This window comes from Furipterus horrens, unplaced genomic scaffold (assembly GCF_987537825.1).
Source record: "Furipterus horrens unplaced genomic scaffold, mFurHor1.1.pri manual_scaffold_2, whole genome shotgun sequence".
Classification (NCBI taxonomy): Eukaryota; Metazoa; Chordata; class Mammalia; order Chiroptera; family Furipteridae; genus Furipterus; species Furipterus horrens.
The window spans coordinates 135,423,276-135,437,701 of NW_028327172.1; the positions used below are offsets into that span (position 1 = coordinate 135,423,276).

Here is a 14,426-nt window from a genome sequence, read left to right on the forward strand (position 1 = left end):
TGTTTCTGTGAAAATAAAAATGGATAATGTATGGGAGACTACTTTGAAGATGATCGACACAATATATTTTAAATGCCAATCACCCATTTCCAAGAGGAGAGTTGTTTAATTAAATATGTTGTCTAACTAAATCCTCATCAAAAAGTCTTGCAGGGAAGTGGTGGTATCCCCAACATTAGGTGGGGAAGCTGAGCCTCAGGAAGCCTAAATAATGTATCCAAGATCATGTATGTGGCATAAATGGAAAGGAAATCCTAATCCAAGTCTGACTGACTCCAAACCTATGTTTCACACAATATGCTTTCTATATGATCTGAAAACTATGGTTAGGGACACCCATAAAAACCCTAGATACAATTAGAATGGGCATTAGGAATCACTAATGCATCTTGAGCATGCCCTTTATACCAGGGACTGTGCTCCACTTCCACAATCTCACTCTCCAATGGCCCCAGGAGGGAAGGCATTATTATTCACATTTTAGAAATGTGACAATAATGCACGGAGAAGTGAAAATGTTTTGCCAGAAGTGGCCTAGCTGGCAAGTGGCAGAGGCAGGATGGAAACCTTATTTGAGGTCTGCATGAATCCTAATTCTTGAGCCCATTGCCTTCTAAGTTGAAAAAGAGGGAGCAAATGTGAAGACCAAAGGAAGAAGGGACTGTGAGGAGGTGTAAAGCAAATGGGGTAAGAGCTTGAAGTCAGGCTTGCATAGGGGGCATAGCTGTAGTCAGTGCTGCTTGCCTGGCCCGATACTCATCCTGTGCCCACCTCTCCACTGGGAGACAAAAAAAGTTCTGGATAAAGTGTGGGGTTAGTGCTGGCAAGCCAGGTGAGACAAGCTCAGGCCAGCAAATCAAACAAAAGCTCATGACATTTTGCCCATAATAAAAATCATCAGAAAATTGATAATCACCCAGACTATACAATGCTAATAATTTTTAAGAGAAGTAGTTCTAGAATTAGAAGCTGCCTCAAGCAGTTTGCTAAATGTAATTCAAAGATTTTTGATGATGTGGCGTTATGGTGGTATCATGGATGGCATTCTGTGATCGCAGTTTTTTACTCACTTAATGTCAGATTTTTGCAATCACTCTTTCTTACAAGGTAATTTTCTTCCAACATTCTTTTTCCTTTCTAATTTGAACATCTAATTTGCTGTAGTCTGAGAAACAGGATAATCACGTTTGTTAGAGTTGCTTGGAAAATTAGGAATCAATAAGGCCTAGGGGCTGACCAACAGTAGGGTGGATGAGCTTTGGTAAGTAAGACCCGAGGAGAGCCCCTTGTGGCCACAGAGATTTTAGGAGACTGAGTTACTTATTGGTTGCATCCATAAGACGGCTTTCCTGAAGACTGAAGAAATTCATGAGGTCACCTACTCTGACCTTCTCCACGAGGAGACTGTGACTCAGAGCTCGTCACAATGACTAATATTTGTTGAGGATTTTTGATGGTTCAAACAATATTTTACACGTATTATTCATTTGCCCTTTGCCACATCCTTATGAACCAGATACTATTATTATCCTCTTATAACAGATAAGAATGCAGAGGTATAATACAAACAGTTGAGTAACTTGCCCGAAGTTATGCTATTAAGTGGTTGAGAAAGGATTCAAATAAACACAACTTGGCAAAGAGGGACCCTTTTAACCAACACGGTGTGACTTGAAATGATTTGTCTGAGGTCAGCCAGGAAATCAGTGAAGGGCAGAGATTAGAATTTAGGTCTTTTGATTACCAGTCCAAGGTGCTCTAAATTGTGCCCTGATACTTAAGTCCAGTGTAATTACACACACGCACACACACACACACACACACACACTCACACACACAAGCATGCACGCACGCGTGCACAAGAGTCATTCTGGCCTATAAATGTTTCTAAAGTTATATTTCAATTCACCTGTTCTTTGTTCCCTCATCCTATCTTTGCACTACTTCATAATAATTTTCAATATACGTGTTGGCCTGGGGCAGGGATTTGGGCTCTTATGTAGAATTATCCTGAGCATAGTAATCATTTTATGTTTTAGGAAAAAAAAATCTGAAGAAACCATCCTTAGTGTTAGTTTCCTAATGAGAGACCCAAATCAGCATTTAAAAGTTTCCATGAAGCTAGTAAGTTCAACTATTTTTTAAGAAGAGATTTCTAGCCAAAAGTTAATTAGCAGCTAATTAAGCCATTCCAGTCTTTTCCAAAGCTTTGGACTGGAGGTCTCCCATGGTTTCACCTTATTTCTTCTGTCAAAGTTCAAAAAGTAAAGGTAGTATTTGTATCCAAATGTCTCCCTCTTCTGAGATTGCCAGCAGTTGGTCTAAGTATCTTCAGGATTATTGTGTCAAGTTAAAGCTTATTTGTAAAAGTTACTGGCAGTTAACCACTGTTTACATTTCTTCAGTAGCTTTTATAAATAGCCCAGAAGGTATCCACTGCACAGGAAAATTGTTGCTTTCGATGAAAATTGCACTTAAGTTACCAACTCTACAAGGTTTTATTCTTAATCTGTCAAATCAATATTTCGTGCATATCTCTTTATCCCTCATTAATAGTGTTACACTTTTGAAAAGATTTCCAGTAGAACATTTGTTTTGTCAAGTTTAGAATTTATACAGGATTCATGTGTTTGGTATTTTGGATCTCAAATATAAATGTGTATATTGTTTATATTAGAAAGTGCTGGTGTGGTTAAAGGAATAATGCTCGTTTTGGAAAGAAGTCAATGAAACCTCTAGTAATCAACTAGTAAATTCATGAGTACAGTTATTCTCTTGAGTTTATGGGCTATCACATGTTATGTGTTATAGGAGGATGACAGAAAGATTTTCTCTGTCTTCCTTGAGGACTGTCTTTCTTAAGTGGGAACTCCTGTGGCCCCAGTGATGTGCTCTCATCCATTACTTTGAAAGTGCAAGAAAGCAGTCAATTCATTGTGGCTGAGAGTAGCGTAGATCAGGCATAGCCATGAAGACATCAGAGAACAGGTCCTTGGCTATTTCAGTCCTCATCCAGTCTTCTTTCCCTTTTTTTCCTTTTCCCTCTTTTCTACCTTGCTCAGGCCACATTTTGTATTCATATACAGTGTAAGTGTACATTAGGGGCCAGTCCTTAAACAGGAACAGTGTCCTTTAGAATAAATTTGCATGTATTCCTGCCTAAGTCCTATGCATGCTCCCATACACAGGCACACACATACAGACACACAGATATGCACATGCATACAAGCATACAAACATAAAGACACTGGTAGAGCCACATTGTGCAGATATACACAAACGTATACAGACACAACTTACAAAGATATACAGAGAAATGCATACAAACATATAGACAAACATACCCTCAGACACACATAGACATATACAGAGACAGACACACAGAAATAGAGACACAGAAATACACAAAGACATACCTACCTGCATATCCCGTCCCCATTACATCTCTGTTGGTCACAGCTACTTTAATAAAACTTTTATTACTCTCAGTGTGGGAAATGGTAATTGTGGCCAAAAATTAGGAGATATGAGTTAGGTTAGGTGTAACCTTTTACCATTTGCACTGTATTTTTACATGTCATGGTATGAGAAACATAGTCTTGAATGGTTCCTGGAACCCAGTTGCCTCTGCAACCACTGAAAGCAAGATTCCAGCTGTGTTTCAGAAGCAGAGTAAGGATGCCATAGCCAGAGGAAGGGGACAAACACCTGCAAATGTGTGTAGTTGGCTCAGCCCCACCTCGTTTTGTGAAATCTAGGGGCCACACTCCCTTACATGTTTGGACTGCCTGCTCTCCTGCTCTGAAGGGAAGACAGGCAAAGATGATCAGACTTAAGAGAAGGCTATGTAGTAGAAATAGACTCTGATGGTTTCCCAAACATGTGGCGTTAAGTTTCTGAATCATAATGTATTTGGATGTACTTTATCTAATTACAACTACATGACTGTAATGCTCTTCTTTCAGTCAGCATGCCTATCCGAGTTTCCATCTCTCTATCTGCTCTAACAGATCTTTCTAAAACAACTTTCATCATCATGTATAAGTGCTTTCTTTCAAAGCTGATTATTAAAACTAGGGAGTACTAGCTCATGTACTCACTATTTCCCAATTGGAGTTTTGTACAAGATATCATTTCTTAGCATTGCAGTTTGTTTTGATGGGTGAGTGGGAACATTTATTTGCTTCCTGAAGTGAGAGTAGACACCTAAATGCAAGATAGATCTGATAGTGAGGAAGACGGGAAAATCCAATAACAGTTATATATATATATATATATATATATATATATATATATATATATATATATATATATATATATATATATATAGTAGCTACCACTTATTGATCACCTTTTGTATATCAGCCTTTATGACAAGGGATTTTGCATACATTATCTTAATCCTCACTACAACCCTACAAGGCAGGAAGGTGTTATTTACATTACATGGATGAGGAAACTAGGGTTCAGTGCTTCTTGAATATGAAACATATTTATTCGTATGAGGTTTTAGATGTACAAAATTTGACACATGGATTCAAATTTTCATAATTTAATGATGGATTCTGGGGAATCACTCCTCAACCCATTTGCCATTAAAACATTAATTTATTTATTTTTATTACAGTTGTTCCACTGTTTGCCATTTTTTATATGACTCATATTTAGAATTTTTATCTGAATCAGGTTTCACAAATATGCTGACTGCAATAGAACTTTACTAAGCAATGGTCTTGCATTATTTTCAATGGAACAACAGAAGTTGAGTGTAATAATTGATAAAGGGGGCAGGTGCATACAGTGGAGTAAAGATGGTCTCCTCAACAAATGGTGCTGGGAGATCTGGACTAGTACATACAAAAAAATGAAACCAGACCACCAGCTTACATCATACACCAGAATAAACTCAAAATGGATAAAAGATTTAAGTGTAAGTCATGATATCATGAAATCCAAGTGGAAAAAATACACAGTAAGATTTCAGATATCTCAAATAGCAAAATTGTGGTGATGTATCTCCTAGGGCAAGGGAGATAAAGGAAAAAACAAACAAATGGTACTACATCAAATCAAAAAGCTTCTGCACAGCTAAAGGAACCATCATAAAAATGAAAAGGGAACAGACTATATGGGAGAACATACTTGCCAATAATACATCAGACAAGGGTTTAATCTCTAAAATATATAAAGAACTCATACTACTCAACACCACAAAGACAATCAATACAATTTAAAAATGGGCAAAGAACCTGAATAGAAACTTCTCTATGGAGGACATACAGATGGCCCACAGGCATATGGAAAAATGCTCAACATCGCTAGCCATCAGAGAGATGCAAATTGAAACCACAATGAGATATCACCTCACACCTGTCAGAATGGCTATTATTAATAAATCAACAATCACAGTGCTGGCAAGGATACAGAGCAAAGGGAACCCTTGCGTACTGCTGGTGGGAATTCAGGCTGGTCCAGCCACTGTGGAAAAAAAGTATGGAATTTCCTCAAAAACTAAAAATGGAGCTGCCCTTTGAACCAGCAATTCCACTGCTGGGAACATACCCTAAGAATCTTGAAACACCGATTCAAAAGAATTTATGCACCCCTATGTTCATAGCAGTACTATTTACAATAGCCAAGTGTTGGAAACAGCCTAAGTGCCCATCAGTAGATGAGTGGACTTAAAAACTGTTGTACATTTACATAAGGGAATACTGTGCAGCAGAAAAAGGAATTCCTACCTTTTGTGACAACATGGATGGAACTGGAGAGTATCATGCTAAGTGAAATAAGCCAGTCAGTGAAAGACAAACACCATATGATGTTACTTACAAGTAGAATCTAATGAACAAAGTAAACTAGTGATCAAAATAGAACCAGAGGCATGGAAACATGGAATAAACTGACAGATGTAAGAAGAAAATGAGGAGGTGGGGACTGATTGGAAGAAGGTGAAGGGATTAGTCAAGGAACATATAAGAAGGACCAAAGGAGTGAAAATTGGAATAACTGTAATAGCATAAATGAACAAAAAAATTGTTCACAAAAATAGCAAAAATAAAATGAATGTGTATCGGCAGTCAAGCTGCCTGGTTTTTAATTCTGACTATGCCACTTACTTACTGCGTGACCTTGGGCAAGTCATTTAACTTTGCTGTTCCCTAATGTTAAGGTCTATAAAGTGGAGGTAATTACAGCATCCACCCCACTGAATTGTGATGAGGATTGGATGAGTTGATCTGGGCAAGATTCTCAGAACTGTGCTTGGCACATTGTAGGCAATGGCTTAGTGTCAGTTTTTATTTTTATTTTTAGTTACAATTTTGGTTCCTCATTTCCTTACAAGTTAGTGGAATGTCCCTTCTTTAAATGTAACTGTAAGAAGAAAAAAATTTAATACATGTCTCAGTGAACTGAATGCTATATTGAGAACATAGCTCAAGTAGCACCTTCATTATGTAAAGGAGGACTACACAAAAAGAGTTTGTTGTCCTGGAGGGCCCTTCGATCTCATACACATCTGGTTAGCTAGGTTATCTAGTTGAGCTTGTGAGAGTAGTGGAAGCAACAGGAGTGTTCAGGGCAATTTCATTGCTTTTATTAAGTGAGATGAAGGCAATAAGTTAGTCAAACGGAGACTTGACTAAGAGACAGATCATAATAATGTAACAAGAAAAACGAGCAAGACATATGAATGGCAAGGTTGTGTGGGTGGGAGGCTTGTTGAAGTAACTGATGTTATAACTTTATTGCACTATTATTTCAGTCAGGAAAAATACCTCTGTGACAAGCTAAGACAGAGCCCTAAAACAATATATGCTTACTGTTCTTTTTTTCCTCTTTCTTTCTCCCCCTTCCCTTCCTTTCCTCTTATTTTCCCTGCTCCCCGGCCCCACCCTTTTTTCTTACTTGTGGGGAGTCAGCTCTTCTGCATCTGTGATAGCCATTGACATGACTTAGAAGCCATGTGTTATAAGCAGTTGCAAAAGCATAGGTTTGTTTCTATCTGCCACAGGGTTAAAGAGACATTCCTGTCAGCGGTGAATTGTGAACAATGTATGGGGGATAAATTGTATGAACACTTTAAATCGACCTTGGTAACAAGTATAGAATTGCGGAGAAAGTTTGGGCTAACACAGCTAGACATAACAAAGGAACTCTAAAAAAATGACAAGTTGAATGTAGTCTTCACTTCTTCATTAACTTTGTTTTTGTGAATCTGCACTGACTTGTTACAACCCCCATTACTGTAATATTGGAATGGTATACAAAGAAAAACAAAGCATAATTATTCAGTGTGCTCAGGGATTTCTTAAACACCCCTGCCTCATCCTTATGATAGAAGTCAACAAATTCAACCCCAAACATTTCTTTATGGAAGGAATAAAACAAATCAAACAAATTAAAAACCCAACAAAAAAGAAAAATACCTCTTAACATTTGTTTCTATTGCCACATCCCTTGTGACGATGAGCTCACCTCTCAGCTTTTCATTGGTTAGAGAGTATTTTAAATGAATTAGGGAGAGTTGGGAACAATGAGATGTCAGGGTAAATTCTTCATATCAGAAATAATTATTGTCCTACTTCCAAACTCCTTCAGATCTTCAGCAGTTCACAATCTATGATTTATTTCTTTCCCACTCATCTTAGGAGCCTGTGATCTTATTTTTCTCAGAAATCCTGTAGGATGTATTTATTACTATAGTTATACTTAAGTTGTACATCAGAGAAGGAAAACTCTGACTCCAAAAAACCTCCGCTGCCTTGCGGCATACCTCTTCAGGGGAAAGGCTAAGGGAGTAAACCCCGACAGAAAATCCGGAGCCGGAGTCCCTAAGGCGGTTTGACGTTGTAGTCAACACCGGCAACTCCTGCGGCGCACCTGAAGCCAAGCTGTATTGACTCCGTCTTTCCCTTGGACCCTTCAGCTGCGAAGAGAGGGGGGGTGTGCTGCATGGGCAACAGCAGACCCTCCATATCACCCTGCCCAGGCTCTGTAGCTTCAGCTTCAGTGGAGAGGACACTCCAGTGTCATCGGAAGATGTCGATTCAACACGGGAGGAGACAGATACCGTGTCACTCCCGAGTCGGACTGCACAGCCATTCTCGGCGGTGCAGATACTCTTAAGAAGCTACACCATCGTCTCTCGAGACGGACGGCTGCCGACGACGACGACGACTTAAGTTGTATACCTTTCATGTGTCAGTTCTTTGGAGAACACATTCGTGCATTTAAATCTTGCTTACTCACAGAAATTATCAACTCCTCAAAGGCCAGAGCATATCTTATACGGATTTTATCCATGTGACGGTCTCCTACGGTTCTCGATAGGTATTTGATGTCTGAGTGGGTTCATACTTAACAACAGCAGGACAGATGTGTCTTCTCCAGGATAGCTGTGGTTGCCATTTACTGGACTTTTCTGTTGTCTGCAAAAGGATAACAAGATGCTGGGTCCCCTGTCTGATTTAACCTTCCCCCTGTCCTAGAGATATGATGTTTCCATGCACAGAACTATTCACAGTTGCAGCAGTTACAAGTTTGCTTCACTCAGGAGTTCAGGAGAAATTACACTCTCAGTGGATTTACAATTTTGCCTTGCTTATACTGGTGGGGACAAAGACATGAGAATGGCTGAAGAATAAGCTCCTTGGGTTGCTGTCTGGTCTCCTTCCCACTCTCCTGAAGCCAGATCTGGGGAAGTGGGAAAGAGGCAGACAGAGCTTAAGGGTTAAACCTTATTTTCATGGTGAATGAGGTGCTCTGAAGGTCTCTAAGTATTGTCTGTGTTGAGAGGGGGGAAAAGAAAAAGACGCAGCTACAGCTTCTTTTTATCTCCAATTAAAAATAGAATTAAGGTACTACCTTTGACTTCAACCTATGCATATCATTTGAACAATTTTCCAGACTCTTGCTTTTTAATTTTAAAGCCAATCTTTGAGTGGAATGTTCAATCACAACATACAGGTAACAAATAAGCAAACAGGCAAGGCTGAATTTATCACTGAGTGTTCAGGTCATCTGCTAACTGTTCCAGGTATCTGATTCCAAAGTAAACATGTCATATAGCTATTAGGATCCCCTAGAGGCATTTAAATGAAGTGAAAGGGCAAGCAATGATCTGAGGCACAGATTGCCACTGCAGTCAAAGTCACTAAAATGTCCAGAGGTGGAAATTTCATTTTCTTACTTTTGTATACAATTATTCATTCTAGTATTTTTTTGTGAAATTTTATGTAAGTGACAATTATTTAACTGGCTATACCGATAAAACAAATAATTATAGTAATTACTCTTCTCTCCCTGATTGCCACTGATTTTTCTGGGATGGTGACCAGCCTCACTGATCTGAAATGAAAGCCTCTTCCATCTCCTGTGAGTATGGGCAGCTCAGGCAATTATGTCACAGCTTCTCTGTACTAAGGTGATGTGAAACTGTTGGTTTATTAGATATTAATGTCATTTTGGCATATCAAAGAAGTATTACTGTTAGTGGTCTCAGAGATTTACTCAAGAGAATTCTCTGGAAAAACATCTAGAATATTAATTGCATACTGTGATAAAAGTTTGTTCATCTACACCCCAATACGTCAACCTTTTGTGGATTTGGTGGATATGGGGAATGGGAAGGAACATTTGACCTATAAAAAGTATTATGTAAGAGGAGCTTGTATTACATAAAATTTGTATAAATCATTCTAACTGAACCCATTTTTTTTCTTGTTTGTTATATAAACGAATGCATAGGCAGCCTAGGCACTTTTGCATTTTCTACAGAAAAATCAGAGTTATTAATCATTCTGATGTGTAGTGTAGTTTGGTATAGTTTTCTTAGAAAAAAAGTAAAACAAAAACTACTTTCTTATATTTATTGGCATGTCTTGGCTTTATAAAGAATATTATTTTCAATACAGAAGTAATAATCCAGAAAAGAAAGCACTATATTTTATGACTGCACTATTTCATCTTACTCAAAGCATTTTTTATCTTTAGAAGTTACACTCTGCTGTCTACATGAATATCTGTATAAATACTCATTTTGCCTAAGCTTACATGTATATGACATAATAAATTCACTGCACCAGGATAGATTCTAATAAAATATCAAGTAGCTACTGGATAATTAGATGTCATGATATGATCGAATAATTGTTTTTCATTTAACAATTTTTTGACTGCTATGTTTGAGGTTATTTAGTTACAATTTTTTTATGCTGCTACTTCCCTAAAGCTTTTGAGATAGCTTTTAAAAATGTTTACATGTGTATGTTCAAACTGGACACCGACTACTGATTATTCTGCTATATCTAAATCTATACATCAGATTTCAGGAAATCTCTAAGAAAAGAGATCCTTGTGCTTCTTGGGGCAATATAGTAAAGATTCCTCTCACTACAACTCTTGGAACTTTGTTTTTTTCAACAATTCAATTTATTCCAATTGAGTTAGAGTCCCCAAACTTGCTTGATCATAAGCAGTACCCGCGATGATTTTAAAAAGGGCATACATATATTCAGGACTCTTAAGACATTTTGATACCTTAGGTCTAGGATTGTGCTCAGGAGCGTTTATTTTTAACAAGCATCCTGGGAGATTCTTAGGCTTAAGCAGGTTTGAAAACTGCTACTGAATAAAGACTAAAGTCACGGCATTCTCAGAAGTAAGGTAGTCACACAAGATTTAGCTGATTGAGTAGTTTTAAATAATTTTTAAATTAAAAAGTTAAACATTCTATTCATGTCATAAAATTGGGGGAAAATGCTTTTCTTTTTGGCCTTTGCAAAACCATAACTTTTTAGAGCAATAACCAACAACTGTATCAGGAACTTTAAGATCATACACCGAGGATTCTCCTTACAGTCACTGAAGATGAAACAATCCCAGACTTGTTAAAATGACCAAATTCTTTCTGTCACTTGCCTCATGGTCCAAATACCTGGCAGAAACAGGTTCATTGACCATTTTCAATTTCATCTGATACCATTCGTACTTAGTTTATCATTGAGAGCATGGACATGATCTGGGAGGTTAGTTTACAGAATTTTTTACCACTTGTGAAAATTTAGAATTATAATGGCGAAGGGGCAGAAATGACTCTGCCTTCCTGGGTGACCTCATGAATATTGAACTGCTGTTTTGCACTCTTCTTAGCACTCTATTGTGAAATAATGGCCAAGCTTGTTTTTCTTGCCCGAGTTAACCACAGCCAGACCCACGTGGACAGAGACTAAACTGACTTCCTTAAAGCACATTCAGAAAGTTTACTGCATGTTTTTTCCTCAATTTTCGCAATTTTATTAGTTCTTAATAAGCATTTTCTCAAAGCTTGGTGATTTCTTAAAGTTTTAAAATCATTTTTACTAGCGACTTCTAAAACACACCTGTGTGGTAAGTCTGTGCTTTCAGCCATGTTTTCACAGGACACGTGTGACCAAAATACAAAGAAGAGAGGCAGAATTTTACTTTTAAGCTCTGTCCCTGGCTCTAAAGCATGGAGAGAAAAAGAGAGGACTTGCCTGCTTGTTCATGTTTAGCATTATGTAAGTGGTATAAGTGATGTGGTTCCAATATGCAGGTGCTTTAATTTCATTGTGTTTCCATAAAGAAAGTCTCGTCATAAATATGATTTACGGTAAGTTTGGGAAAGCAATTCCTCCAGCTTATTAAGAATAAAGGTATGACTTAAAACTAAATAACGACAATCTTTTTTTAAAAAACTACTATGTAATTCTAGTTGTTGAGAATAAATTTGGCAATGGAAGTTTTCAGTTCAGGCATATGACAAATTAGTATAATGATATAATGAATTGTGTACATATTTTTCTTTACACGGAGGATATTTAACTCACTGAAATGAAAGCTTATGATTAAAATCTAAGAATTTTCATTAATACCTTTCTGATTCTTCAACCCACTCCTAGAAGCAAGCTTTTACATCTGGCTTCTTGGAGCTCTCTCATAAACTGATAATCACAATTCCACATGAGTTCCATGTATTTCTTTATGTAACCCTTCTCTAGCTCAAAACCTTCTCTAATTGCTCACTGGGCATTTGAAAACTTAAAGTTAAAGATCTAATAACCCCCTTTATTTTTTTTAAACCACACCTCAGATATATAACTGTGAGAAAATGAAATTATTAACACTAAATTAATAAAAATATATACTTATATAAAGTAGCTTGGCTAGTAAAATTTATAAGCTTATAAAAGCATAGACTCTTCCCTCCTCCAATCAACATTTAAATTAATTGGTAGCAATTTCTGCTCATTAAAAAATGTTTTCAATGAAAAGCAATATTTTGGAAAATGGAGGGGAAGGCTTAAGTTACAGAAGGATTGTTAAATTATTTTCATACATACTTATTTTTACTTTATTTTATTTTATTTATTTTTACAAAATTGTAATGTGGTTTTTGTGACATTAAAAGTTGAATTTATTTCTGCCTTTGTTGGACTGAATTTAAAGTTGCTTCTTATACTTACCTTTTATGTATAAAGTAATAAAACACCCAGTCTAGCAAATGGTAGCTCAAGTTAACAACAACAACAAAAAGCTCCAATATAAAGAACTAATGAAAATAGAAAATATGTATTTATAGTTAATGACCCCTTAATTTAGAGAATTTACTTCTTTTATTAAAGCAAAAATAAAAATTTATATTTAGAGAAATGTATTTTCTCTTTTCCTATTCACTGAGTCCATAGATCAGAAGGATGCAAAACATATTTCTGAGACACATAAAATTATGTGCATGTATATATATGTTAACATAAAGGCAAATGTATAACAAAATAGGTTAAATTTTAAAAATATTTTCAGCACAACTACACATACTACCATATATGTTAGTATATTATTATTTAATTTTCCTGATAATATTTTTATTTCACGTATTATAGAAATGCTTTATATTTATCTCAATTATGGATTTCAAAATGATGCAGTTAAAAAGTCAATCTATTTTAGTAATTATTCTATTGAAAAAATTTTGGGGTAATTGTTTGAGATGAGATAATTTCACCCAAAAACATGAATAAACTAAAATTGAAGTCAAGTTTGTTGAAACTCGTATAAACTAAGTAGGGGCAGAATCATTGCATGATCATTTTTAGGTCAAGTGTTCTGCACTATGATGAATTATTCTTTTTCATTGTCCTTCTGTTTTAATTAATATTGATTATCACTATTATTATTGAAAAATTGACATTCTTAATTTATTGTCTTTTTACAGGACTTTCCTTGTATATCAGTGGGTGGGCTAGTGACCTCTTCTGTCATAAAAACCTTGTCAGAGGCAGAGTGGTCTGGGCTTGAAAAGGTTTCGACTCATCATTTAAATATGACTACTTTTTAATTTCTTTTATGGCAAACTTATCTTTTAACAGTAAACATTCAATATTCTTTTTCTGTGCAACTGAATGAGACAAAGGAAAATGGAAGTAAACTATCTTATAGCAAATTGATTTCACTGGAACTAGGATTGACTTTCATAGTACCTTTTTATACTATTGTACAGAGAGAGGGAGGATTTTAGCTGTAAAGTAGTGATTTCTCCCAACATATGGGATCTAATAATTCAATACATTGTTCAAGAATGACAACGATAAAGATATAATTAGCCATCGTTTTAGTCAAGTTTATGACATGTCCTAGGAGTAAATATATTTATGTCTTCAGTATCTTTGAAACTCGGGTGCAGTCGTGAGAGTCAATTGCTAAGGAAGATCTTTAGAATGAGTGAGTAATCATTTCCTAGGGCAAGAGGGTCGGACTTAGCTAATTTATGTGCAGTAATAAGCCTGACGGAACAAATCCAAAATACTACCCACATATCCAAGGAACACAGAATGGAAAGTGTCACAGAGACCAATCTGGTAGCAATGATTCAACACATACATATCAAGGCATTACCCCCCAAAGAAACACACAGAAACCTTCCAAAAAGGCTCTCTCAAGGCATGCACATGCAAACAAAGAGAAATCCAAGACTCACAGTTTATTTGAATTCACAAAGGAAAATTTTCAGGATGAATGTTGCTTTGACGTTGTCTTACTGATGCAGAGGGAAGCCAAACCTGTTTTTAATTGCAAAGCCAAATGGTTTATGCATGGGCTCTGCCATGCTTGTGAGAACATGTTGCTTTTATAGCCCCCTCCCCCTCTACGAACACGAGACTCGGCTTGCCAACGCTGTGTTTGAGCATGGTCACATTTAAATGAGTAGTCTTGTAGGTATTTTTAAAGGGGGAGGTGTCAATCTGTCAGAGATGTCACTATAAGTGGATCTATCTGCCTATCTGTTACCACTTGCTAATTATGGATTTGGGTGATAATTGTCATAAATCTTGCCACAAAATGTGCAATAAAATGCATTTTCTGGGGGTGATGTGTGGTGAAAGATGAAGCTAGAATCTAAAGGC

General features: G+C 36.7%; 1 long non-coding RNA gene across 1 annotated transcript in view; it reads right to left on the reverse strand.

Annotated features, from left to right (window-relative positions):
* Positions 1-14,132, reverse strand: part of LOC150019554 (uncharacterized) — a 75,605-nt gene extending 61,473 nt beyond the window's left edge. Inside the window, exon 1 of the long non-coding RNA XR_016509261.1 lies at positions 14,000-14,132. This is a non-coding gene — a long non-coding RNA (uncharacterized LOC150019554). The remainder of the gene's footprint in view (positions 1-13,999) is intronic.
* Positions 14,133-14,426: the final 294 nt, after the last annotated feature.